Below are 25888 nucleotides of genomic sequence, written 5' to 3'. Positions count from 1 at the left end.
AAATTCAATCGAAATTGTTGCTTAACATTCTTTCCAGATGCAATCTTTTGATTTAAGATGTTAGTTCCAAGAATTCAGTATTGTGAATACCACACTGTTATGTGTCAGTATTTTTCGTACTTTTAATTTGTGTATATTTCCGGTATTAATAGTATAAAACTCTCCTAGATCTTGTGATTGTAAAATAGCTACTATTGATTTCCGGTACTTGCTACAATTCTTAAACGTTACCTTCATGTCACACTGAGCAGCAGTAGGGATCGGATCGTCTTTAGTTTCAAATTTCCAACGTTTCGTTTCCGCAGTTAGATTTAATACCTACCTCCCTTTCACCGTACATTATGACGATAGTCAGCAGCTGTTTCTGGATGGTTTTACATGCCGAAAGCAGGCCTGTATATCAAATAAAACTTCTACAGAACACTCACTGTTTTTCACTTCCAACTTCCCAGTACGCAAATTTAATTCGAGTGCCTGACAGATTTTGTTGATTAACCATTTTAAGGGAAACATATTACAATCGTGTCACTATGAAGCAAATTGATGCTGCTTAGCCCCCACCTTAAATAAGTTAGCAAATTCCAGGCGGTACACACAAGTCGTGTCTTGTGCGCATAAGGAAATAAACCATACTTATTACATCAAAATTTGAATATGTAGGTAGATGTAACATGAGATTCGTAAGAAACTCGGACAAGATAAATACAGAGAAGTTAAATCTGAGAAACGCAATCTGACATGGTTTGACAGAAACTGAATTTTAGTATTGTATGAGAAGCACCTGAAACACCGAACCAAAACGACAGAGTAGCAGAAAACGTCATACAGTTTGTTTAATTTTGCTGCTAGAATAATAAACAAAAATAATTTTATAGATGCCTATAAAATCGTTATGTCCCTCCTGAAACGTTCTGTCTATTTCGATATGCTCTCCCCACCTGTCACGTGAATTGTGAATTTTTGTATCACTTCATTATCGTTACAGCACTGTGGCTTAACTTCTTCACTTTCTAGAAAAGTAAGACGAAAATCCGCATTTCTCATCAGCAAGGAACATCTGAAAAACCTAGTATCAACTATATAGTACTCACGGAACTTGTGTTTTGCTGTTCTGTATGAAAAGCGAAAAATAAACGATTTTATTTCCCGAGCGAGGAAAACGTGTAAGACAGACACAAAATTTCAAATGTACTGTTCGACCGCAGCAGCATAACTCCTATAACGAGGTAAGGGAGGCAGCAAGGCAATCCCAAGCTACAATAGCGTCTGAGATGCGAATTTGCGTACGAGAAACGCCACTTCGTCAAGAGGAAAACGCTTATTTCATAACTTGTAACGGTCAGAAACATCATCGTCACCCATGGATTGACTACCGGGTAGAGGCGTAATCTAGATTTTTCAGCTTATTACATCCTGCAGTTATCTATATTATAAAACGGTGTACCGCCCCAGCTTCCAGGGGCAACACAAATTTGATTTTTAGTATTTTATGTAACTATTGACCGAATTTAAAAGTTCAAAATGCTCTCATAATGTACTCATTAAGAGTTATAATCTTAAGCTCATGGTTTAAAACAAGTCAAGTATTACTTAAGTTAGAGACTGTGTGGGGGCTATGTTGAGCCCGGCGGAGGTTCGAGTCCTCCCTCGGGCATGGGTGTCTGTGTTTGTTCTTAGGATAATTTAGGTTAAGTAGTTTGTAAGCTTAGGGACTGATGACCTTAGCAGTTGGCTCCCATAAGATTTCACAACCATTAGAACTTTTTTTGGAGGCTATGTTTTGAGGCAGTGTAACTCATGGCGCGCAAATTACGCAGACTATATTCATCTACTATTCCATAATTAGAGCACGTAGAGACTTCAAACAAAATTTACGCTTTCGAAAATTTTTTCGCTGACAAACCTCACAAGATAAATAAAGAAAAAAAAGTTTATCACTTACTACAGTTCCGCTATTCATGCACAGGAACTTCAACATCGCACACGAAGTTTAATTTTTTTTTTACTACTGAATCTATTCTCAACACATTTTGCAGACAGTATCGATATATGCCACTGAATGCACCTCCAAAATCATATCATTGTGCGACAAACAGTTTGGGAGATATATCAAAACTACGAGAAGCATGAAAAACTAACTTTTTCTGAGAATGAAGGCAAATTACCCATATATAGGCTTACTCACGTATTGCTTGATAGTGGGAGCGCTTGGCGACTTCCAGCAAACTTCAAATATAATTTAAAACATTTCTAAGCTTTTTCTCCTTTATAGCTCCACAAAATTACGAAGGGAAAACACTTAACTCATTAGTAATCAGACGTTTGAAGCTGTTTTGTACATGAGAATTACTGATATACATCTAAGTTGCTCAAGCATGTTTTCTAATGTACGCAACCAACCTCTCATGTCTTCCTCGTGCGGTTATTTCTTACCTCTTGGAATACAGGAAAGAATTTCCGTTGTCCATCCGCTGTCTGTTCGCCACACCTTCATTTTCGTTGTAATCATAAATTCACGCCTTCCTCGTCCACGCCGTTCAACTCCTCGATGCACTTGTTTTCGTCTCTCTCCTTGAAATTCCAAACCCACACCTCTCCATTTCCCGGCGTGCTACCGTAAGTTTTTGAACGGGTTTCACGTTAAAAGTCCTCGTCTCTCTGCTTCAAGTCAAAGCTGGTAATGTCCTCTGATTGTATACTTTACACTTCAGATCCATCAGAAGAGTAGTTTTGCAACCCCTGTTTAGCTTAGCAAAACCGCCGCGTGCTATTTTTTTACTCTTTTGGTTATTCCTTTCCTTGTCTAACAGTCATTGTCTTCAGCCTTGTAGAATACGCACTCCTCCTCTGTTCTGTTACAGCATTGTTAGCTTGTACTATTTTTTTCGATAACCTTTTACGCGTTACTTTAGTCTAATTATAATTATTGTCTGATTCAATTATCAAATTAGGGTATTACGTTTGTCCACATTCTGTTGAAGTTTATTTGCGCTGAAGTCAATCAGAACATACGAAACAAACCTGATTAACATATGTTCCATTAATTCTTGCTTTTTTTCGTTTTCCCTGTTCAAAGATCTCAAGATGACTCCAAGCATATGCCGCATAAAAGACTGTACGTACGTAACACTGAACTAAAACAAGACTCGTTTGCAACGATTAAGCTTACCCGCGAAAGTCTCAGATTAAATTCAGAAATTATGTTCTCAGTACACGTTTCTACGGGTAATACAGATTTTATCCGTTTATATAGCGCATTACGCACCATCTCTGGGGAATCTAGACCGCACCTGCTTTCTGAATTGTGTTGCTTACCCATCTCAGTTCACCTCGATTGTGACAAATACGTCACTGAGCGAATATTTACTCAATACTGTTGTTTAGTACCGCCGCGCTTGGCGTCAATTTTAGCGGCTACTGTTTTACCGCTGTTTCAAATACGAAACGTTGTCGGCGTGTTTGGGAAATGACTCTAATTGGGCTTCGAGAATGAAAACAAGTGGAGGCTGTATAATCATTACTTGGAACCCGTAAAACGTTTAGCTGGCAGCTGCCAACGCAGCTGTACTGCAAACTCGCTCTTTTCTGCGGCGTGTACTGGGTTTTACGTCGGCTAACGGTTTCCGATGGTGAAAGTCAGAGCCACTGATGTCATACTGTTGGTACATGCGCTGCTACTGTTGCACTTAGCGCCAGAACACTGACGGGAGGGAAAATGTAGCATTGTTACTAAACCATCGTAAATTGTACTATTCCATATTTATTCAAAGGAAATCAAAAATTATGGGTTAGGCAATAGTTAATTACAGTTATTATTTCACCAATGGCATTTTACACACCAAATTAAGTACAAAATGTCCTGTTTTATACCCAGTGCAACTGTAAATTTTATGATGGTTTAGTACTCTAGGGTTAATGACACTCTCCATTATTGGCGACACATTGCGATTACACACGAAAAACGCTGCGGTATGTCTAATTATTAACGATAGCAACAGCTATAGGTACTAGACAGATCGACGAAGAACAACGATGAAATTTACCTGATTCTCAGTTTTAAAAAGACGGTACTGTGACATCACAATGATTCTTACGCGTTATACCAGTGTACAGTGTTTGTTAGGTCTCGACATTATTCGCGACGTAGTGGACTTTGGTAGCCCGCGTTGCACTTTCATAAATTGTATCAAATTGTAACATATACCTTTTCCCAAAGGTACTGGCCAAAATTTTTGAAAAAAATTAAAGTGGCATTTAAATTTATATTCCGTGAACCATTGTCGCAAATTGGCAGTAACTATTCAGTTCATCAATCTTAAGTTTTACGACGACATTCCCGACTTCATAGTGTGCTAACATAAATTAATTGAATGTTAGATGGTGGGTAAAGTGCATTTGGTTACAAAGGCCTGTGTGGAATGCTTTCTGAATGGACGGAGAAAATGTAAACCGAACATGTAAGAACGGGTAACTTTTGAACGGTAACACGTTATGTCGATTTCTTATTCACTAGTATAATACAGTTTCGGGGAGACGAATAGTGAAATCGGAGGCGTCCATGACATTTTCTCAATGAAAACAGTAGTCTCTGTAAGTCAAATCGTCATAAAACAGTGTCCAAACCGACAATCATTCAATATGGTTTGGGAAGAGCGCTCTAGATAATAACACAAAATTAATGTGAATATAAATGTACCAAACAAAAAGTCTGCTGTAACACATATATGTCTTTGTCTGTAGAGGTGACAGAATACTATGTGACTGTTATATTGTGTACGTTTTTGGAATGATTTGTAGTTCCCAGAGGTCTAAATCACTACGAGTTTAATTTGAAAATGAAATACTATGTTCACTGACACAGTAAAGACGTGGCGATACACTTGTTTACGTTGTTATCGCATTGATCACAAACAAACCAGTTGATGTTTTATTCACCGGCCGAAGTGGCCGAGAGTTTCTAGGAGCTTCGGTCTGGAACCGCGCGTCCGCTACGGTCACAGGTTCGAATCCTGCCTCGGGCATGGATGTGTGTGATATCCTTAGGTTAGTTAGGTTTAAGTAGTTCTTAGTTCTAAGGGACTGATGACCTCAGATGTTAAGTCCCATAGCGCTCAGACCATTTTTTTTTTTTTATGTTTTCTTCACAGCATAAAAGTTGGAACTTGCGGGAGATATTAAGACGTGAAACAATGTATCTTCGCTTGTGCCGCGGCGATTTTCGATTTATATGAACAACGACCAAATATAGTAATGAAACTATAATGAAGTACTATTTAATGGCATTTACCATTAATTCCGGATCGGATACCAAGTAACGTGACAAAAGCAGCAATCGTTAAAACGAGACGCTGTTTAAAAATGTGCATCAAATGTATGTTGTGATTTAGTTCCAAGCGGCATTTAAAATTAAACTAATCCACATCGCCCTATATGGATTTAAAGGTATCAGCATATGAAATAATTTCAAACTCAGGTTCGTTTTTGTAATTACTTCAGACGATGACGCTGTAGTTTCTAAATTGCATTACCGAATGAATGACATAATCTTGTGGAAAAGATTACAACAGATCTTACTTTATGGAGCGCAGTACGCACAACCCGATGTCTAAAAAGAAAACTCTAAGAAAGATCACAACTTTAGAAAAAAACTACTTATGTTAATCTATACTTCGTTGGTTTTCTAAGCTTCCTAGTCGCAAATGGGGCAATTAAAAATTTTTGAAAATGATAGAAATATAGATAGGCGTGTTTTCAGTTACGTTACCTGCAGTACGCATTTCGTTTCTAACGATTAGTATGATTCCTCGTACCACAAAGGAAGTTAGGTGTTATCACTGCAACATGTTTTTATTTTAATTCGAGGTACAGTGCTATGTTCCCCTCGCATCCTATCGATCTGCTGTTAATGAATGATTATCATGAATGTTAAAAAGCCACCTGCGATCAGAGATGAATTTTCAAATTTGCAGTGCGTTAATGAGTGATGTTTGTAACTGGCTGAACAAAAACAAACAAAAAAAGTTATTATGTAAGGTCGTACACTTTTTGAAACAGTAACTGCTGTAAATGAATGTTATTTCTGTTCTGTTAACGATTGTGCCTGAAGCTCTATAAGGCAATCGATTCTCACTCGTCAGTTTAATCGAGCGTGGCTATCATAATTTGTGATGCAGCTTCTACGTTAAAATTAATGATTTAATTAGATTTTTACACAGGTTCTGTTCCATTCAAAATGCAATGTTTCATTCCTGTCCTGAATATCCAGAACGGGATAACGGATTTTCAGTTCCTTCCAGTACGTCAGTGTGTTTCATAGAAGCCGAAATACCCCTCTTCAAACTTCTACTATCTACTTGATTTTTGGTCGCTTATTTTGTGTAAGATTTCTTTGCCAATGACGAACGACTCAAGGAAGAACGGTGCAGAAATCATCTCTGAATAAAAGCCACGAACGAAAAAATAAGTTCTGACGAAATGTTCCACGCCAGAAAGGCGTTACTCCGAGATTACAACTTTGCTACCAACAATAATGTCGGAAAAGTTGACAAGATGGTGGAATATCAAAGGAAATTCCTATAAGGCGAATGGTGGTTGTTATTTTGCCACATATCAAGTTTTCCTCTTGTTCCCTTCATTGGCAGGAGGGGGGAAAAAGTTGCTTCTTGCATGCCTTTCTGCGAGATGTAATTAATTAGCTCATTTATATTATTTTCGCAAGAATACGTAGTATTTCTTCCAGATATTCCCATATACGTTCCCCGAGCATTTCTGTTGCTCTTTCGCATGTGCTATATTTACCTGTTGCGATTCGAAAAGCATGTCTCTCTGTTCTTTCCTTATATATTGTCATGCCTGCATAGTGAAACAATATTCTAGACGTATGGAAGTAGAATGTTGTATTTTATTTACGTTACAAGTGCACTGAATTTTCCCATTATAAGTATTCCGTTCTCATTTCCTCTAACTGATTCTACGCGATCATTTCACAAACAATATTTCTTCTAAATATTACATACAGTGTGTACACACTTGGGCAGCCGAGCGTCTTAAGATGCCGCATCCGGGACACGTGGAGATGAGCCTGACCCGACCGATTAACGACGAGCGCTGGTGAGTCAATCACCGTGGATGTGGCTTTTTGGCGGTTTCTCCCATCCCACTGTGTGAACAGCAAGCTGGTTCACCATTTCTGTCTCCAGATACACGCTACATAGACACTTAGAAGACGTCCTCACACTTGCAAATAGGACATACTTTGGACGTAGACAAATGGGATACGTGGATTCCGTCCTGAGGCTCAACAAGATAATGATGACCTTAGGTGTATAGTCTCTTCAAACCCATAATCGGCAACTCACAGTTGACACGATCAAGCTTGTTCCATTTCACATGCGCATTCCATGTCAGGCTCGTCAGCCCTATAATTTAAAGGGCTACAACTTTTTTTTTACATTATATCTCGCGTGTGACTTCACATTGATAGCCACTTAGTAATTTCTACCCCAGGGAGAAATAGGTCGAGATCGGATTCGACTTTGAATTTTTCCTTCTTTTGTTAAGACAGCACTGCATTATGACAGAAAGCTACGTTATGTACGGTGTAACTATTGCAAAAGTATTATCCTTCTAGTTATTAGCATAAGATATGCACGATAGAGGTTGTAAAAAATGAGAAAATTATGCCATCGAAGATCCTTATGATAGCAAATAAATCGAAGAAAAGATATAAGCAACATTCTCATTAAACTGGTAATAAAAATTTCTGCCTTAACAAGTTTGTTGCAGACTGGAACAGTTGAGCATAACAGTTGCGCAATCGGATTTTGAGGAACCTTCCGATGGAAATGAAATTTTAATAAACGATTGCTTTCTTGTCTTGTGCATAGGTGTACTTGACAACTATCCACATGTCGAAACACATGTCGGATCAAACATACACATAACGTCACCTTCTGTGCTTTGCCAATGGAAACGAACCACTTAGAGGATCGAAAAAAAATGTTCAAATGTGTGTGAAATCTTATGGGACTTAACTGCTAAGATCATCAGTCCCTAAGCTTACACACTACTTAACCTAAATTATCCTAAGGACAAACACACACACACTCATGCCCGAGGGAGGACTCGAACCTCCGCCGGGACCAGCCGCACAGTCCATGACTGCAGCGCCTGAGACCACTCGGCTAATCTCGCGCAGCTTAGAGGATCGTCATGGAGCAATTTTTAATTGCTTGACGAATGTATTGACACGAACACTGCTGCCTAACTGCCTAAAATGTTAAACGCTACGGAATTAAAGCTGTTAAGCGCGTGATTTGCCATCCAGGGCGAGTGTTCTCTATTCTTGCGTTTGCATACAGGGAAGTGACTTCGCAGAATACTTGTAAGGGAGATCAGACTGATTGATTTGCAGTTCTTCTAGTGATTTAACATAGTATTAACCGTGAATAAATAGTATACCATCTGCATACATGGGGGCAATGTTGCCTTAAGTACGCAGTCGTCAAATAGCGACACAAAATGCAATGAGCACATAAAACTGATGGTAGGGGATACGAATGATTTCGACCCGCAAAATTACAGACCAATATCCTTAACATCGGTTTGTTGCAAAATTCTAGAGCACATTCTCAATTCTAATACAATAAATTTTCCTAGAAACCGAAAAGCTAATGTCCACGAATCAGCACGGATTTAGAAAGCACTGCTCGTGCGAAACCCAGCTTGCTCTTTTCTCACGTGATATACTGCGAACTGTGGATGAAGGGCAACAGGCTGACTCCATGTTTCTAGATATCAGAAAAGCATTCGACACGGCATCCCATTGCGGACTGTTAACAAAGGCACGTGCATACGAAATAGGCTCCCAGATACGCGACTGGCTCGGAGACTTCGTGCCAGAACCCAGTATATTGCCCTAGACGGCGATCATCGGGGACAGAGTAACATCGGTGGTGCCCCACGGAAGTGTGGTAGGACCGTTGCTGTTTTCTATATACCTAAATGATCTGACAGACAGGGTGGGCAGCAATCTGCGGTTGTTCGCTGACGATGCTTTGAAGTACAGGAAGGTGTCGAAGCTGAGTGACTATAGGAAGATAGAAGACGACTTAGATAAACTTTCTAGTTGGTATGATGACTGGCAAGTGTAGAAAAATATAAATTAATGAGAACGAGTAGGAAAAACAAACCCATAATATTCGGACACAGGGTTAGTAGTGTCCTGCCTGACACAGTCATGCCATTTAAATATTTGGGCGTAACGTTGCGAAGCAATATGAAATGGAACGAGCATGTGAGGATTGTGGTAGGGAAGACGAATGATGGACTGCGGTTTATTGGGAGAATTTAAGGTAAGTGTGGTTCATCCGTAAAGGAGTCCGCATATAGGACGCTAGTGCGATATATTCGTGAGCACTGCGTGAATGTTTGGGACCCGTACTAGATCGGACTGGAGGAAGACATCGAAGCAATTCAGAGGCGAGCTGCTACATTTGTTACTGGTCCGTTCGATCAGCATGAAAGTGTTGCGGATATGCTTCGGGAGCTCATGTGGAAATCCCTGGAGGGAAGAAGACATTCATTTCGAAGAACACTAGTGAGTAGGTTTAGAAAACCGGCATTTGAAGGTGAATGCAGAACGATCCTACGGTCGCCAACAGACCTCATACGGAGGCATGTAGACTGTCGTTTTTCCCTCACTCTATCTGCGACTGGAACAGGGAAGGAAACGACTACTTGTGGTACAGGGTACCCTCCGCCATGCACCGTACGGTGGCTTCCGGAGTATGTATGTAGATGTAGAGTAGAAATCTGGACAGAGAATATTTTAATTATCACAGAAGAGGCGTCGGATTTCAATCTTCTCTTGTATATAACATAACACGTACGATGTATTTGGCTTCGTTATATACGGTGTTCGGAGGGCAGGGATCGTATGAGGGGCAGTCAAATGAAAACCAAACAGCCGCCACAACGGAACCACGGAATCGTTGCATTCAGAAGTAATTCCCACACGCGGTAACACGCTTATCCCGCTGGGAGACGAGACATTCAACAATTCTTGTTTCGTAGAACGCGTGCAGCCAATGAGGGATCCACAACCATACCCACCCTTGCACCTCCTCGTCGCCTGCTGCTGTGACCGAGCGATTCTAGGCGCTTCAGTCCGGAACTGCCCTGCTGCTACGGTCGCAGGTTCGAATCCTGCCTCGGGCATGGATGTGTGTCCTTAGGTTAGTTAGGTTTAAGTAGTTCTAAGTCTAGGGGACTGATGACCTCAGATGTTCAGAGCCATTTGAACCATTTGAACCTTCTCGTCCGACAGAAACCGATGTCGACGCACGTCTTTCTTCAGGTCGCTCAAGATATGAGGATCACATTGAAAGATTCGCGCTGTACGGAGGATGTTGCAGTGCTTCCCAAACAAATCGCCGAAGAGCAGACTTCGTCCGATTGGCAGTGTGGGGGCAGGCTTTATCTGCTCGTCGAGTTCCTCGAACGTGGAGCCACAATCAATGCGCAGCGCTATGAAGACACTTTGCAGAAACTGCGACGTCCCATAAAGTCAAAACGCCAAGGAATGTTCTCAGACGGAATGGGGCGGGGTCCTCGTGACAGCAGCGGTTTACTCTGCGGCAGAGAAACACAGCGTAAAGAGCGGAGATGAGGAGGACATTGGACTGCTCTCCCCACATGGTGTTTGTCAGTTTGGGGACGAAATTGTTGCTGGTGCATACCTTCCACCTGTTGTCTATACCGTTAAGGCACGACACAGTTTTAAACGAAGGTATTGGGGCTTAATACATTGAATTAAACTGCGTCCTTTGCAAATAATATTCACCTATCCTCTTGCCGCCTTATTACATAGGTGGAATGCACACTCTTGAAAGGGGAAATGCTTCAGTTACGAGTAAGGCAAACTGTAAGTAATGGTGCGAAGTACCCTCTGTCGTGCACCGTACATCTTGCAGACATGTAGCCGTCAGTTGTTGTTGTTGTGGTCTTCAGTCCAGAGACTGGTTTGATGCAGCTCTCCATGCTACTCTATCCTGGGCAAGCTTCTTCGTCTCCCAGTACCTGCTGCAGCCTACATCCTTCTGAACCTGCTTAGTGTATTCATCTCTTGGTCTCCCTCTACGGTTTTTACCCTCCATGCTGCCCTCCAGTACTAAATTGGTGATCCTTGATGCCTCAGAAAATGTCCTACCAACCGATCCCTTCTTCTAGTCAAATTGTGCCACAAACTCCTCTTCTGCCCAATTCTATTCAATACCTCCTCATTAGTTATGTGATCTACCCATTTAAACTTCAGCATTCTTCTGTAGAAAGCTTCTATTCTCTTCTTGTCTAAACTATTTATCGTCCATGTATCACTTCCATACATGGCTACACTCCATACAAATACTTTAACTGCCATCTGGTTTCTGTACAAATTGTAAATAGCCTTTCGCTCTCTGTATTTCAGCCCTGCCACCTTCAGAATTTGAAAGAGAGTATTGCAGTCAACATTGTCAAAAGCTTTCTCTAAGTCTACAAATGCTAGAAACGTAGGTTTGCCTTTCCTTACACTTTCTTCTAAGATAAGTCGTAGGGTCAGTATTGCCTCACGTGTTCCGACATTTCTACGGAATCCAAACTGATTTTCCCCGAGGTCGGCTTCTACCAGTTTCTCCATTCGTCTGTAAAGAATTCGCGTTAGTATTTTGCAGCTGTGACTTATTAAACTGATTGTTCGGTAATTTTCACATCCGTCAACACCTGCTTTCTTTGGGATTGGAATTATTATATTCTTCTTGATGTCTGAGGGAATTTCGCCTGTCTCATACATCTTGCTCACCAGCTGATAGAGTTAGTTAAGAATACCACTGATTACACTTGTAGTGAGGCATTGTTACCCAAGCACTTCGTACTCAGCTCATGCTTCACGATGTTGTGTTGGTCTTATTCTGGTGTATGAACTTTGTCGTATTAAGTACCAGGAGGTGTAAACACGTTTTTAAGTTTCATTTTTTAGTTACTTTAACTTATTTGAGTTGTGAAAAGCATCCGGCTGGTCGGGCATCCTCTGTCCTGAACATCTTTCAGCCACTACACGTCATCGCGCATTTGGTTTTTTCGCCATCTCTTTTTCCCCTTTTCCTACAGTTCACTCACGTGCTGTTCATTGTGCACTACTACGCAGCCTAACTTACATGGCCATATCCAATGCATTCTTCTAGTCTTCATTGCTTCACAGTTCTGTGGTGATTATACGATATCTGTAACTCACTGCTTGTCTTTGTTCCGCATTATACGAGGACTATATTTTATCCAAGCTCCGATTCGTAGCGAAATTAAAACCTCATTGAAAAGCCGATGAAGCATCAATTGCGTCACGTCGCACTTTCAGTTCTGAGCGCACAGTAAGCACGCCAAAATGCTTAGAACAATAGTTTCTCTCAGCACGTGCGAATTGCCGTGAGGGGCTCCGCCTGATTTTATGCAGCCCACATAGCGCAACTGTCATGCATTTTGTTCTTCATGACAATGTTCGGCTCTCCACTGCACGTGCAACAACAATGCTACTGCAGCGTTTTTGAGGGGAAATGTTTGATCGCCCACCACACAGAGCGGACTTGGTTGGCTCCCTCTGATTTTCACTTCTTTGCCTACATGAACCTCTGGCTAGACTCTATTTTCACACGGACAGCGAGCTGCAGACCAGCATAGAGAACTGGCGGAGAGAACACGTGGCTGCCTTCTGTGACGAGGATACTAGAAAGTTGGCACCACGCTACGACAAATGCCTAAGTATGAGTAGTATCATGTAGAAGAGGTAGCTGGAAGAAGTACCTAAATTATACAAGTAAAACTTTTTTTATTTACTCTGTGGTTCCCATTTCGCGACCGATCGACCTTGTAACATAGTAAGTAAATAAATAAATTACACTGGCAGTGGAGTCCATAATGAGACGTACAATATAAACATACCCCAGTTTCTTTCTGCTTACTTTGTTTGCATAAGGAACACTACCTGTCCAAGAGGGAACTACTAAGCCAATTTTCAATTCTTTTGATTGATCGCATGAATCTAAAAACCTATGTTCAATCTTCAGAGATCGAAAAGTTATACAAGTAGTTGTTTTGTATTTTGTTTTTGTGAAGCAACGGAAGCGGACTGTGGGAAACATTGTTGTTGATTACAAGAGGGGAAAAGTTGAAAACAGTGGCATTACACTAAGGTGACAAAAGTCGTGGGTCACCTCCTAATAACGTGTCGGACATTCTTTTGCCTGGGGTAGTGCAACAACTCGTCGTGGTAGTGATTCAACAAGTCGTTGGAAGCTCCCTGCCGAAATGCTGAGCAGTGCTGTCTCTATAGGCGTCAATAACTGCGAAGGTGTTGAAGGAGCAGGACTTTGGGCCCGAACTGAGCTCTCGATTATATCCTATAAATGTTCGATGCGTTCATGTCAGGTGATCTTGGTGGCTAAACCATTCGCTCGAACTGTCCAGAATGTTCTTGAATACAATCGTGAACATTGTGGCACCGTGACACGGCGGATTGCCGCCCATAAAAGTTTCATCGCTGTTTGGAAACATGATGTCCGTGAATGGCTGCAATGGGCCTCCGAGTAGACGAACATCCAGAGGACCCAGTCCTTCTCTTGTAAGCACAGCCTACACCATTATGACCCTACCACCAGCTTGCACAGCGCCTTCTTGACAATTTGGGTCCATGGAATGTGGCCTCTGCGCCACACTCGAACCTTATCATCAGCTCTTTCCAACTGAAATCGGGAATCATCTGGCAAGGCCACAGTTATCCAACCAATATGGTCACGAGCCGAGGAGAGGCGCTGCAGGCGATGTCGTACTGTTAGCAAAGGCACTCGCGTCGGTCGTATGCTGCTATTGCCCATTATCGCCGTATTTCGCCGACTTGCTCAAACGGATACATTTGTGGTACGTCCCACATTGATTTCTGCGGTTATTTCACGCAGTAGTGTTTGTCCATTAGCACTGGCAACTCTACGCAAACGCCGCTGATACTGGTCGTTAAGTGAAGGACATCGGCCACTGCGTTGTCTGTGTTGAGAGATAATGTCTGAAATGTGGTATTTTCGGCACATTCTTGACACTGGGGATCTCGGAATACTGAATTCCCTAAAGGTTTCCGAAATTGAATGTCCCATGCGTCCAGCTCCAACTACCATTGCGCGTTGCCGACCGCTGTGGCCGAACGGTTCTAGGCGCTTCAGTGCGGTTCTAGGTGCTTCAGTCCGGAACCGCGCTGCTGCTACGATTGCAGTTTCGAATCCTGCCTCGGGCATGGATGTGTGTGATGTCCTTAGTTTAGTTAGGTTTAAGTAGTTCTACGTTTAGGGGACTGATTGACCTCAGATGTTGAGTCCCATAGTGCTTAGAGCCATTTGAATCATTACGCGTTCAAAGTCTGTTAACTCCCGTCGTGCGGCCACGATGTCTTTGGAAGCTTTTTCATGCGAATCACCTGAGTACAAATGACAGCTCCGTCAATTCACTGCCCTTTTATACTTTGTGTACGCGATGCCAGCACCATCTGCATATTTTCATATCGCTATCCGATGGTTTTTGTCACTTCAGCGTGCGGCTTATTTTTTTCGTTATTGTCAAAGGAACGTGAAACGTTTGTTTATAGTTTTCTTTCAAATACTAAAAGTACTTCTTGATAATTTAGACTGTATATTCATTCAGAAATATAAGCGCAGTGATGGACGGTCATTTTCAAATTTTGACTTGTGAGATAACTGCATTTAGTTAAGAATGTTAGAAAATCTTAATTTTCTTCGATAAGTTTAATGTCGCCCTCAATTTCTCTCTAGCTTATTATGAATATATCGTCTCGGCATGTCTACTACAATCAGAATAATTGAAGATACGTTACGCATTTTCTAAATTATGTTTATGCAATTCTCTCTCTTCCATCCCACTCTCCCCATAATAAAAATGGCTCTGAGCACTATGGGACTCAACTGCTGTGGTCATTAGTCCCCTAGAACTTAGAACTACTTAAACCTAACTAACCTAAGGACATCACACACATCCATGCCCGAGGCAGGATTCGAACCTGCGACCGTAGCAGTCGCACGGTTCCGGACTGCGCGCCTAGAACCGCGAGACCACCGCGGCCGGCTCTCCCCATAATACTCCTTCACTTGTCAGTGTAACTATTCTAGGGTATCATAGCAGATGCTCCAGTCACAAGTTCATTCTTATGGGACGGGTTTTCATGGGTTTGTTTCCTCATCTTTTTTTCTTGGCGCTTCAGTCCGGAACCGCGCTGCTGCTACGCTCGCAGGTTCGAATCCTGCCTCGGACATGGATGTGTGTGATGTCCTTAGGTTAGGTTTAAGTAGTTCTAAGTTCTAGATGACTGATGACCTTATATGTTAAGTCCCATAGCGCTCAAAGCCATTTTTTCTAGTCATCTTCTTCTTTTTCAGCGTTTTTAGCGCCTCCTAATGAACGACAGTGTCCTTTCCACGATTTCCATATTATTTTTATTTTTTCTTTGGTCCTGTACTAATTCAGTCTTTAGTTTCCCTCTTTTTTAATTATACTTTGTGTATTTTGTGTGTTCATTTTCTGTTGCGGAAAAATGGAAACAACCAGACGTTTGCCTAGACGAGTGTGAAAACCGCCCCCTTCTTCCCTTTCATCTCAACCTTTCGATTTCCAGCTTGCCTTCTTCGCTTATAATTTCTTCCGTATCAGCTATATTACTTTAAATTAATGATCTCTGTGGTCGATTCTGACTGATGGATCTTCTTCTGTCACGGAGTACACTTTGTGAAATGATCAAAGCAAAAACGTAATTCGTCGGCAAGATTGACTTCTTAACAGTTGTTATCAGAAAATGGAACCAATTGCGAAATTTAATTGCCACTCACTCTTCTTGAAGCCACTCTTCATATAAACTAATTTTTTAAATGAAACTACGCTGCCTTAACTATATGTCAATAGTACGAAGTCGTAAAAAGTTATGGAATCGATTGAATTAATCTGTTTTTCTTCGAGAGAGAAGGCAATCTCTTGTCTTTTGAGTTGTTTTGCGCTCAGTGAAGTGGTAAACCATCTGACTATTGTGTTTTGCCATTGGTTACATGTGCCAGCCAAGATACCACGTGTTAGCGATATGTTGTCACTGGCATCAGTCGCCTGCTACAAATCCATTATCAAACTCGACGGTGCTCTTTGCAGGCAAATATGTGGTTTAGGGAATCGATCGTTGGACATTTTTCGTATTTTAAAGTAATCGTTTTCGCGAGTGGAGCTTTGGGTGGCAACCCCAAACCAAACGGCTCTCACACGCTTTGGCAATACTGGATTGTTAATGTTGCTCCAGATGGTTGATAAACACCTGTTCTGATGCTTTTGTTTGCAGCTGGACGTCGTGTGAGTGCTTGGTAAATCTGCGCTGTGTGTCTTTTCCAGTTTTCACCTCTTATGGTCTGAACTCTAAAAATTAAACTCTGATGCAATCAAGATCTTAATTGATTACTGCTCGACTGATTCATGTGCTTTTATTCCGACGCTCAAGAGTTTTATTTATTTATTTGCCAAATGTGTTCAAATGTGTGTGAAATCTTACGGGACTTAACTGCTAAGGTCATCTGTCCCTAAGCTTCCACACTACTTAACCTAAATTATCCTAAGGACAAAGAAACACTCCCATGCCCGAGGGAGGACTCGAACCTCCGCCTGGACCAGCCGCACAGTCCATGACTGCAGCGCCGTAGACAGCTCGGCTAATCTCGCGCGCCGTTTATTTGTGCCTTTACCACTTAACTTTTTTAATATAAGACAGGTCAAATGGATTTCAAATATATCTACACATATTTACAACATAGGTGAAGTAGGACTGGATCCAGCAAGAGTATGGTAGGAACTTGGAAGTCGGTCATGGTGTTTCAATTGAGATCGTTCCGACATTCACCTTAGTGACTTGGGGATACCACGGAAAATCCATGCTAGGATGGTCATACCAAGGCTATCGACGAGTACTTTTGAGTGAGGATCCAGTGCCTTAACTCTGCACCACCTTTATCGATATTTACTGTACAAAAGAATAATAAATTCCATCACACTGTATGCATGGTCTACAATTAGTTCAGTCCAGACACAAGAACTATAAACAATAACATTATTGTACACTTCCGAAAAAAGACACACCAAGGCAAAACGAGACAACTTCGATTATGACACTGCACAACTCATTTTATATTTGATTCTTTTTTTTATCACTTCTGATTAATCTGATGCTGCCCGCCACAAATTACTCTCTTGTGCAAACATCAAAATCGCACAGAAGCACTTGCAAATCAATCATTTGTTGGACGTATTCCATATCCTGTCTTCCCTCTACAGTTTTGATTCTCTACAGCACTCCACCATGGCGGTTAATCTTTAAAGTGTTAACACGTGTCTTATCATCCTGTTTTATAATCAGTGCTTTTTTACACATTCCTTTCTCCGCTGATTTCGCGGAGAACCTCTTCATCCATTACCTTATGAATCCACTCAATATTCAACGTCTTACTGCAGCATCACATTTAAAACCCATCGATTCTCTTTTTTTCCTGTTTCCCCACAGTCCATGATTCACTACAATGCTGTCTTATTTTGCTTCCAAGGAAGCAGAATTCCTTAACTTAGTCTACTTCCTGGTCACCATTTTCAATGTTAAGTTTATCTCTGTTCTCATTTCCGATACTCCTCACTACATTCATCTTTCTTTGATGTACTGTCAATCCATATTCTGTACATTCCATTCACCAGATCTTGTACTTAGTCTTCACTTTCATTAAGGAGGGCAATGTCATCAACGAATCTTATCATTGATACCGTTTCACCCCAAATTTTACTCCCTCTCCTGAACCTTCTTATATTTACGTCATTGCTTTTCTGATGTGTGGACTGACCGATAGGGGCGAAAGACTGCGCTCTCGTCTTCCACCGTTTTTAATTTGAACACTTCGCTCTTGTCTTTCATTCTTACTGTTTCTTCTTGGCTCCTGCACATACTCTACATTACCCGTCATCCACATTATGTATATTATTCCAATTTTCTCAGATTTTGGAGCATCTTGCACCATTTTATACTGTTCAACGCTTCATCTAGGTCGGCAATTCCTACGAACGCCGCGCGGGATTAGCCGAGCGGCCTAAGGCGCTGCAGTCATGGATTGTGCGGCTGGTCCCGGCGGAGGTTGGAGTCCTCCCTCGTGTGTGTGTGTGTGTTTGTCCTTAGGATAATTTAGGTTAAGTAGTGTGTAAGCTTAGGGACTGATGACCTTAGCAGTTAAGTCCCATAAGATTTCACACACATTTGAACATTTTCCTACGAACGTGTCTTGATTTTTCTGAAGTATTTCTTTTATTACGAGTTTCCTTCGTTCTGCGATACCTTTCCAAAAGCCAAGCTGATGGTCATCTAAGATACTCAGCTTTCTTTCCATTTTTCTGTACGATGTTCTTGTTAGCAACTTAGATGTCTGAACTGTTTTACTGATTACGCTATAATTATTGAATTTATCTTCCCCTGCTGTCTTCGGGATTGTACGAACGATAATTTCCACAGAGACTGATGATGTGCCTCCGGACTGACAAACTCTACACACCAACTTCAAAAGTCCACTTCCCCCCAAAGATTTTACAAATTTCGAAGAAAACTTGTGCATCACTTCTGCCTTCAGAGAGTTCTTTCCACTCGTAGAGGCTTTAAGTGTACCCTTTCCCTCTAGCTGTTATTTTTGGCGATGGAATATTTATTGTTTTATTAATAGTGAAACACTTGTTTTCAGTTTCACCGAAGTGTGTATGCTGACTCGGTCCTTCCAATGGCCGTTTCTTTTTCGATTACTTCATATTTCTCTTGCAAACATGCTTTGACTTCCTTGGCTCTGAGCAGTACGGGACTTAACATCTGAGGTCATCAGTCCCCTAGACTTAGAACTACTTAAACGTAACTAACCTAAGGACATCTCACACATCCATTCCCGAGGCAGGATTCGAACCAGCGAGCGTAGCAGCAGCGCGGTTCCAGACTGAAGCGCCTAGAACTGCTCGACTGGATGGCGTCCTTGCACTTTCTATTTATTTCATTCAACAGTGACTTGTATTGCTGTGTTCTCGTCTTTCTCTCAACATTTTCGTACTTCCTTCTTTCGTCGAGCAATTGTAATGTATATGCCTTTCCCCTAGATTTCTTCACAGTTATCATCCTTGTACCTACCGTCTGTCCAACAACCGCAGTTGTCCATTTTAGAGAGGCCCGTTCCTCTATAGCTGAAATACCTTCTGTGATATTAATTATCGCAGACTTAGAGGACTGCAAACGCATTTCATTAGTTCTCGGTACTTCAGCATCCCACTTCACTTCACATTGACGTAGGTGGTGTATCTAAATCTAGGTCTCGGTAATTCGCTTGTGGGCGTGCTTCATCTATAAATCACGGCACAATATTTCATTGTTTTATGAACATAGTCCCACAACACTGCATTGCTAGAGTAATAAATAAAAGTTTGAACAAGGTCCACACCCAAGTATGCCAACATGTTGCCGCTACTATACCTCACGCGACGACCGTGAACGTACAGAGTGGTCAAAGTAAAAGGGGCTCATGTCTTATAAATAACATATAGACAATTCACTGGTTTATTGTAAATATCGAACATAGAGTAATAAATTATTATTATGAAAAACAACGTACTGAACATTCGTTAGGTCAATAGTTCATAGGAGGTGCTGAAAATGTTCGGCATGACCTTCGATGCACAACTCAGCAAGTGTCAGCACATTTTCACAGAAGCAGCCGAGCAGCGCAGTCGCTGTAGCGTAGTGGTTATGATACTAGGTTGTTACTTGGAGGGTCGTGAGTTCCAAACCCACCTGCTCTTGAAAAAAATTAGTTTCTGTATTCGGTTCGAGTACATTCTAGACGTATCCACAAATGGCATGTTCTGTAACTGTATATATGCTGCATGTGTTCTAGCCGGAGGTAGTTCGCTCCGCGCTCTTGTATGTGCAAGTGCTGAATAAACTTTCGTTAAGTGTAGTATTGGTCATTCATCTTCTTACAACTTCCTCTACGTCAAACTTCTGCCAATTCATTTGGTGTGATTTCCGCTTTCGTATTGCCAATGTTTGTTTTCAGTTCTTCAATTGAATGCGGGTTGTTACTGTAGACTTTACCCTTTAAATTACCGCATAAATTAAAATCTCAGGTGGAAGGATAGAGCGATCTGGGAGGCCATAAACTTGTGGAAACTGTACATTCTTTTCCGAAAGTTTAATGGACGTATGACATTGGGAACCGTGAAGTATGCGCAGCAGCGGCATGTTGGTGCAAAAACTCATAGTCCCGCTCTTTCTCCGTTAGCTGCGCTGTGAATGGTTGCAACAATTCCGTTACATACACTTGAGAGTTCACGGCGGTGTTAAAGAAAACAGGGCCTACAATCCGTTGGCCTGAAACTACACACCAAACGCCTACATTCAGATCTTGCAGAGGCACCTCAAAAACTTCCCTGTGATTGCCTGTTGCCAATAGCGTGTATTTGGATAGTCTACGTACCCGGTAAGATGAAACCATGCTTCGTCGGAGTTGAAGTAAAGATTTGGATCAGGTAACCATCAGCGACAAATGTGTTGCCATTCGCAACAGTTTGTAAATAACAGATTTCAGCTATCAGTCGCCCTTTTTAAATTTTATTGGCAGATCTAGATTTCAGCTAGAAACTAGCCATTTTCAATGCACTATCATTTTTGACCAACTGATATTCAATGAACTGTGGATGAAGCCCGACCAACAGGCATTACATGTACTGATCAAAAGTCATAGTGCATTGAGAATGTCTAGTTTCTATCTGAAATCTAGATCTGCCAATAAAATTTAAAAAAAGGACGACTGATAGCTGAAATCTATTATTTACAAGTCAATATAACAGTCACTGCGTACAACAGCATTCTGAATAGAGGGTAACCTGATTCGCAACGGTGTTGTCGTTGTGAGTACTCCGTAGGTTTAATGCTTGCATCCCCCTTGTAGGCTCGCATATGGAACAGCTTCAACGTGTTTTGCCTGACATTCGTTTGATGTTTGCGAGTTGGGAGGATAGATGTCTAGTTCGTGTCTGTGGGCCGGCCGCGGTGGCCGAGCGGTTCTAGGCGCCTCAGTCCGGAACCGCGCAACTGCTACGGTCGCAGGTTCGAATCCTGCCTCGGGCATGGATGTGTGTGATGTCCTTAGGTTAGTTAGGTTTAAGTAGTTATAAGTTCTAGGCGACTGATGACCTCAGAAGTTAAGTCCCATAGTGCTCACAGCCATTTGAACCATGTCTGTGGACATCTTACCATAGTCTCGTCAACGCGTTCAATATTTTACGGCAGTCAAAGTTTCTTTCCACGGTTTCTTTTGGTGTTAACGATTGAACCTGTTGCTCTAAATTTAGTGATCAACAACACATTTTGCAGGAGCAGCTGTTCCTGGATATTTTAGCGTGAGCGTTTTATTTAACGTTTTAAGTGATTTAATCCAAAAACATATTCAATAGTAAACAAAATGGTTCAAATGGCTCTGAGCACTATGACACTTAACATCTGAGGTCATCAGTCTCCTAGAACTTAAAACTACTTAAACCTAACTAACTTAAGGACATCACACACATCCACGTACGAGGCAGGATTCGAACCTGCGACCGTAGCGGTCGCGCGGTTCCAGCCTGAAGTGCCTAGAACCGCTCGGCCACACCAGCCGGCAATAATAAACACTCCTTGTTCGATTGAAAAAGGCGTTCTGCAGTGAGTGTATTGACAACAAGTTTCAGACTACTGTCAACGAAGCATTGGACGCTTAAGCACCGTGCGACGTTCATAAATCTGCTCGGTCACCGTCCTCACGTTAAAAAATAACAACACTCAGTTTGCTTCAAATATCACGTTTGGTATAACACGGGGCCTCTTTTATCTTGGCCACCCCATAGTAGGCCATCTGGCAATGTTTTCTGACTTTGTCTAGATATGAATGTTAATGTAAAACAATAGCGTGTTACGCCGTACAAGGAGATATAGCTGTTGTTTCCACAGTGCTTTCTCATTTCATTATTTAATTATCCGCCTAAACATGCTACAAATAATTTTAATTTCTTTCTCGTCCCAGTTACATTCATGCCACAGAGTACGCGGTTCGAAGACAAGTTTGTTGCGTCGTGCCCCTTTTGTTGCGGCCGTAAGAGTTAATCGATTACCTATAACAGCCTCGGCGTGAGTGGGTGAGAAGCTATCAGCCGCGGGTGCGGAGAACGGCCAACTGGCCCTAAAAGTATTTCTCCCTCCTTCACGTTTCCTATTATCGATTGCCTTGCAAGACGCCTAATGTTCCACTATAAGCTAGTGCCCGCGCACTCCCTAACACGACGTGTAACGATTTCGGCGTGCGACGAGTTTACTGCGACTCAATATTTCGAGCGTACTCGCTGAATAACCAGCGGTTAATTAAAACAAATACCATTTGCGCTTCTTTCTTTCTGTCCGGACAGAACGCGCTGACTCGGACAGAAAATGATGGCAGCGATGCAGACTTTAAAAAAATAATTTAAAACAGTGCAAATAGTTTTTATCGAGTTGTTTGGTTACGTAATTGCCACTGCTTGTTATCGCAAATTACGCAGCGCTAACAGATTAAATTGTTTAAAGGGGTCAATTTTCCGCTGTAAGCGACACGAATACTGATCGCTCCAGTGTCTCTGACATTTTGAAATGTTCCGAAACGGGAGCGCCGGCGCCGATGACTCAGTGTTTCAACGCTCGGCCGTATGTGTTCGTTATTTGCTTGGCGGAAACTGGTAGAGAGGGTGATGAGAAATACAGTATAAAGGGCAAACCAAGACGGTGTTGAGGACGGACGTCCAGCGAGATTAGATAGAATTCTCTAATTTTCCTTGTGGCTTATCTGCTGGAATGGTGTGTACTGGTGTTAGCTCTCGGAGCAGACACGACTAATTATTAGGGCGCCTCTACCTGAATCACCACTTCAGGACAGAAACGGGTCTAAGATTCGGTTATGGTTTGGGGGAGGAAAGGGGTGTTACGGTTTGTTAGTGAAAAATTGTAAATTTGTGGTAAGGTCTTATGGGACCAAACTGCAGACGTCATCGCTGCCTAATGCACACTACTTAACTTAAACTAACTTACGCTATGGACAACACACAAACACACTCACACACACACACACACACACACACACACACACTCACTCACTCACTCACTCACTCACTCACACACACACACACACACACACACACACACACGAGCCCTAGGGGAGGACTCGAACCTCAGACGGTTCAAATGGCTCTAAGCACTATGGAGCTTAACATCTGAGGTCGTCAGTCACCTAGACTTAGAACTACCGGGTGATCAATAAGTCAGTATAAATTTGAAAACTTAATAAACCACGGAATAATGTAGATAGAGAGGTAAAAATTGACACACATGCTTGGAATGACACGGGGTTTTGTTAGAACAAAAAAAAAAAGTTCACGAAATGTCCGACACATGGCGCTGGAAGCAAAACTGCTACCGTGACGGGTGAGAGGTACGCCGATATGTTACAGAATCGCATCATCCCCAGCCTGGGTGATAAACACCTGCTGGAACGCACAATGTTTATGCCGGATGGCGCTCCACCCCATATTGCTAGACGCGTGAAAGATTTCTTGCGCGCGTCGTTTAGTGATAATCGTGTGCTCAGCCGTCACTTTCGTCATGCTTGGCCTCCCAGGTCCCCAGAACTCACTGCGTGCGATTATTGGCTTTGGGGTTACCTGAAATCGCAAGCGTATCGTGATCGACCGACATCTCTAGGAATGCTGAAAGTCAACATCCGACGCAAATGCTTCACCATAAGTCCGTACATGATGTACAGTGCTGTTCACAACATTATCGCTCGACTACAGGTATTGTGGAGGAATGATGGTGGACATATTGAGCATTTCCTGCAAAGAACATCATCTTTGCTTTGTCTTACTTTGTTATGCTAATTATTGCTATTCTGAACGGATGAAGCGCCATCTGTCGGGCATTTTTTGAACTTTTATATATTTTTTTGGTTCTAATAAAACCGCATGTCATTCCAAGCATGTGTGTCAATTTGTACCTCTCTGTCTACATTATTTCGTGATTTATTCAGTTTTCAAATTTATAATGACTTTTTGATCACCCGGTACTTATACCTAACTAACCTAAGGACGTCACACACATCCATGCCGGTTTTTGCGCGGCAGATCTAAAACTTTTGGTAGCCCAAATCCTGCAAGTGTGGTTGTTGAAGAGCGCCGGAGTGTGGAATGGGTTTTGTCGGTCCACAACACGTTAGGTAAGCAGTCGTCATCTTCCTCCATTTTTGAAGTCTCTACATAGCAGATGCTCTCCGCGTCATAAAATCGGTTCCTATCAGTTCGTTATGACGCTAGGTTTAGTGCGGATAGCATTGGAGGGTACACCTTACTGTACAGAAGCACGTGGTATGCCATTGCGTCGCGCAACTTGACGAGCGCAGACTTCACCAGGCAGAGATGAGCCGGCTAAAGTCTCCATATCTTCCTAAAACGTCCAGGCAGCAGTAGCACTTGTGTCTGGTCACCCACTACAGTTCACAGCTCGTGGTCGTCTGGTAGCGTTTTCACTTCCCGCGCCCGGTTTCCCGGGTTCGATTCCCGGCGGTGTCAGAGATTTTCTCTGCCTCGTGATGACTGGGTGTTGTGTGGTGCTGTCCTTAGGCTAGTTAGGTTTAAGTAGTTCTAAGTTCTAGGGCACTGATGACCTCAGATGTTAAGTCCCATAGTGCTCAGAGCCATTTGAGCTATAGTGCACAGTAGTGCAGGATAAAATTAAAACATCGTGCACAAGATGGTAACAACAAAACCTGGAAAAAACGTATTGGCAACATAACGAGCTTAACCGCCGTTCTAGTACACTTGCATCTGTTAACCGTTCCTCTCATAAGAAGCGGTCCGCCGGGAGGTAGGATGACAAATCTTAGCTCAATGGTCGTCCCTTGGAAAATTTTCCGAAGTTGTTAAAGAAAGACGGACATCTGACTTAGTAACATTTCATGTTGCACGTAGTGATACAAATGAAAATGAAACTTTCATTTTCTTCACTTAAATAAGAACTGCAATGAGAGAACTGAATTAACCTTATACGTACATTTTGTGGTGTGCATACTGTAAGGCCTTCGGTACACACACCATCAGGTTATTTGACTTTACGCTACTAACGCAGTAGGTGAGTGTCAGCAATATGTCTTGTGGTCTTATCGTTGCGTGTTTATCTTCTGCCGTTAGGTCAGACGATAGAAATGCCACACGCACGCTTAGAGTAGCAGATTGACGGTGGCCAACTTTAAACAGTACTTGATTAATTTTCACACACATTTATTAAAATAATAACAAGCATAAAATTACTTAACTTGGTTCTGGATGCTATTTACAATTGACAATCTCAAGTTCCTTTGGTCTTGGTACATTAATCTTATTCTCACATATCTCTGATACTTGACAAAGTGTCTATTCATTTATTTTCGTGGCTATGTACAGGAATATGGTAATCTTATTAGGCGCACACTGAAACTTGACTGCGCGAGTGTGATCCGCGAGGAGAAAAGGTTCTACATTAGCAGCAACCTCATTGGCTGCGTTACATATTAATACGCGGATCGGCGGAAGCAGAATTTGGTCCATATCTACGGCAGCGCCATCTCGTAGTGTGGAGACGGACGAGCGCTGCACCTGCGGTGTTGCGCTTAACGGGGCGCGCTCTATTGGGAAAGTTGTGTACGCACTGACTATGCGGAACTATGTACAC

The 25888-nt window shown here is 42.1% G+C and overlaps 1 protein-coding gene across 1 annotated transcript in view; it reads left to right on the top strand.

The window, feature by feature from the left end:
• Positions 1-25888, top strand: part of LOC126355334 (homeobox protein slou-like) — a 139990-nt gene that overhangs the window by 9649 nt on the left and 104453 nt on the right. The gene's annotated exons all lie outside the window — the stretch shown is intronic.

Source organism: Schistocerca gregaria, chromosome 3, assembly GCF_023897955.1.
Source record: "Schistocerca gregaria isolate iqSchGreg1 chromosome 3, iqSchGreg1.2, whole genome shotgun sequence".
Taxonomy (NCBI): domain Eukaryota; kingdom Metazoa; phylum Arthropoda; class Insecta; order Orthoptera; family Acrididae; genus Schistocerca; species Schistocerca gregaria.
This window is presented reverse-complemented; position numbering and strand designations above follow the sequence as displayed.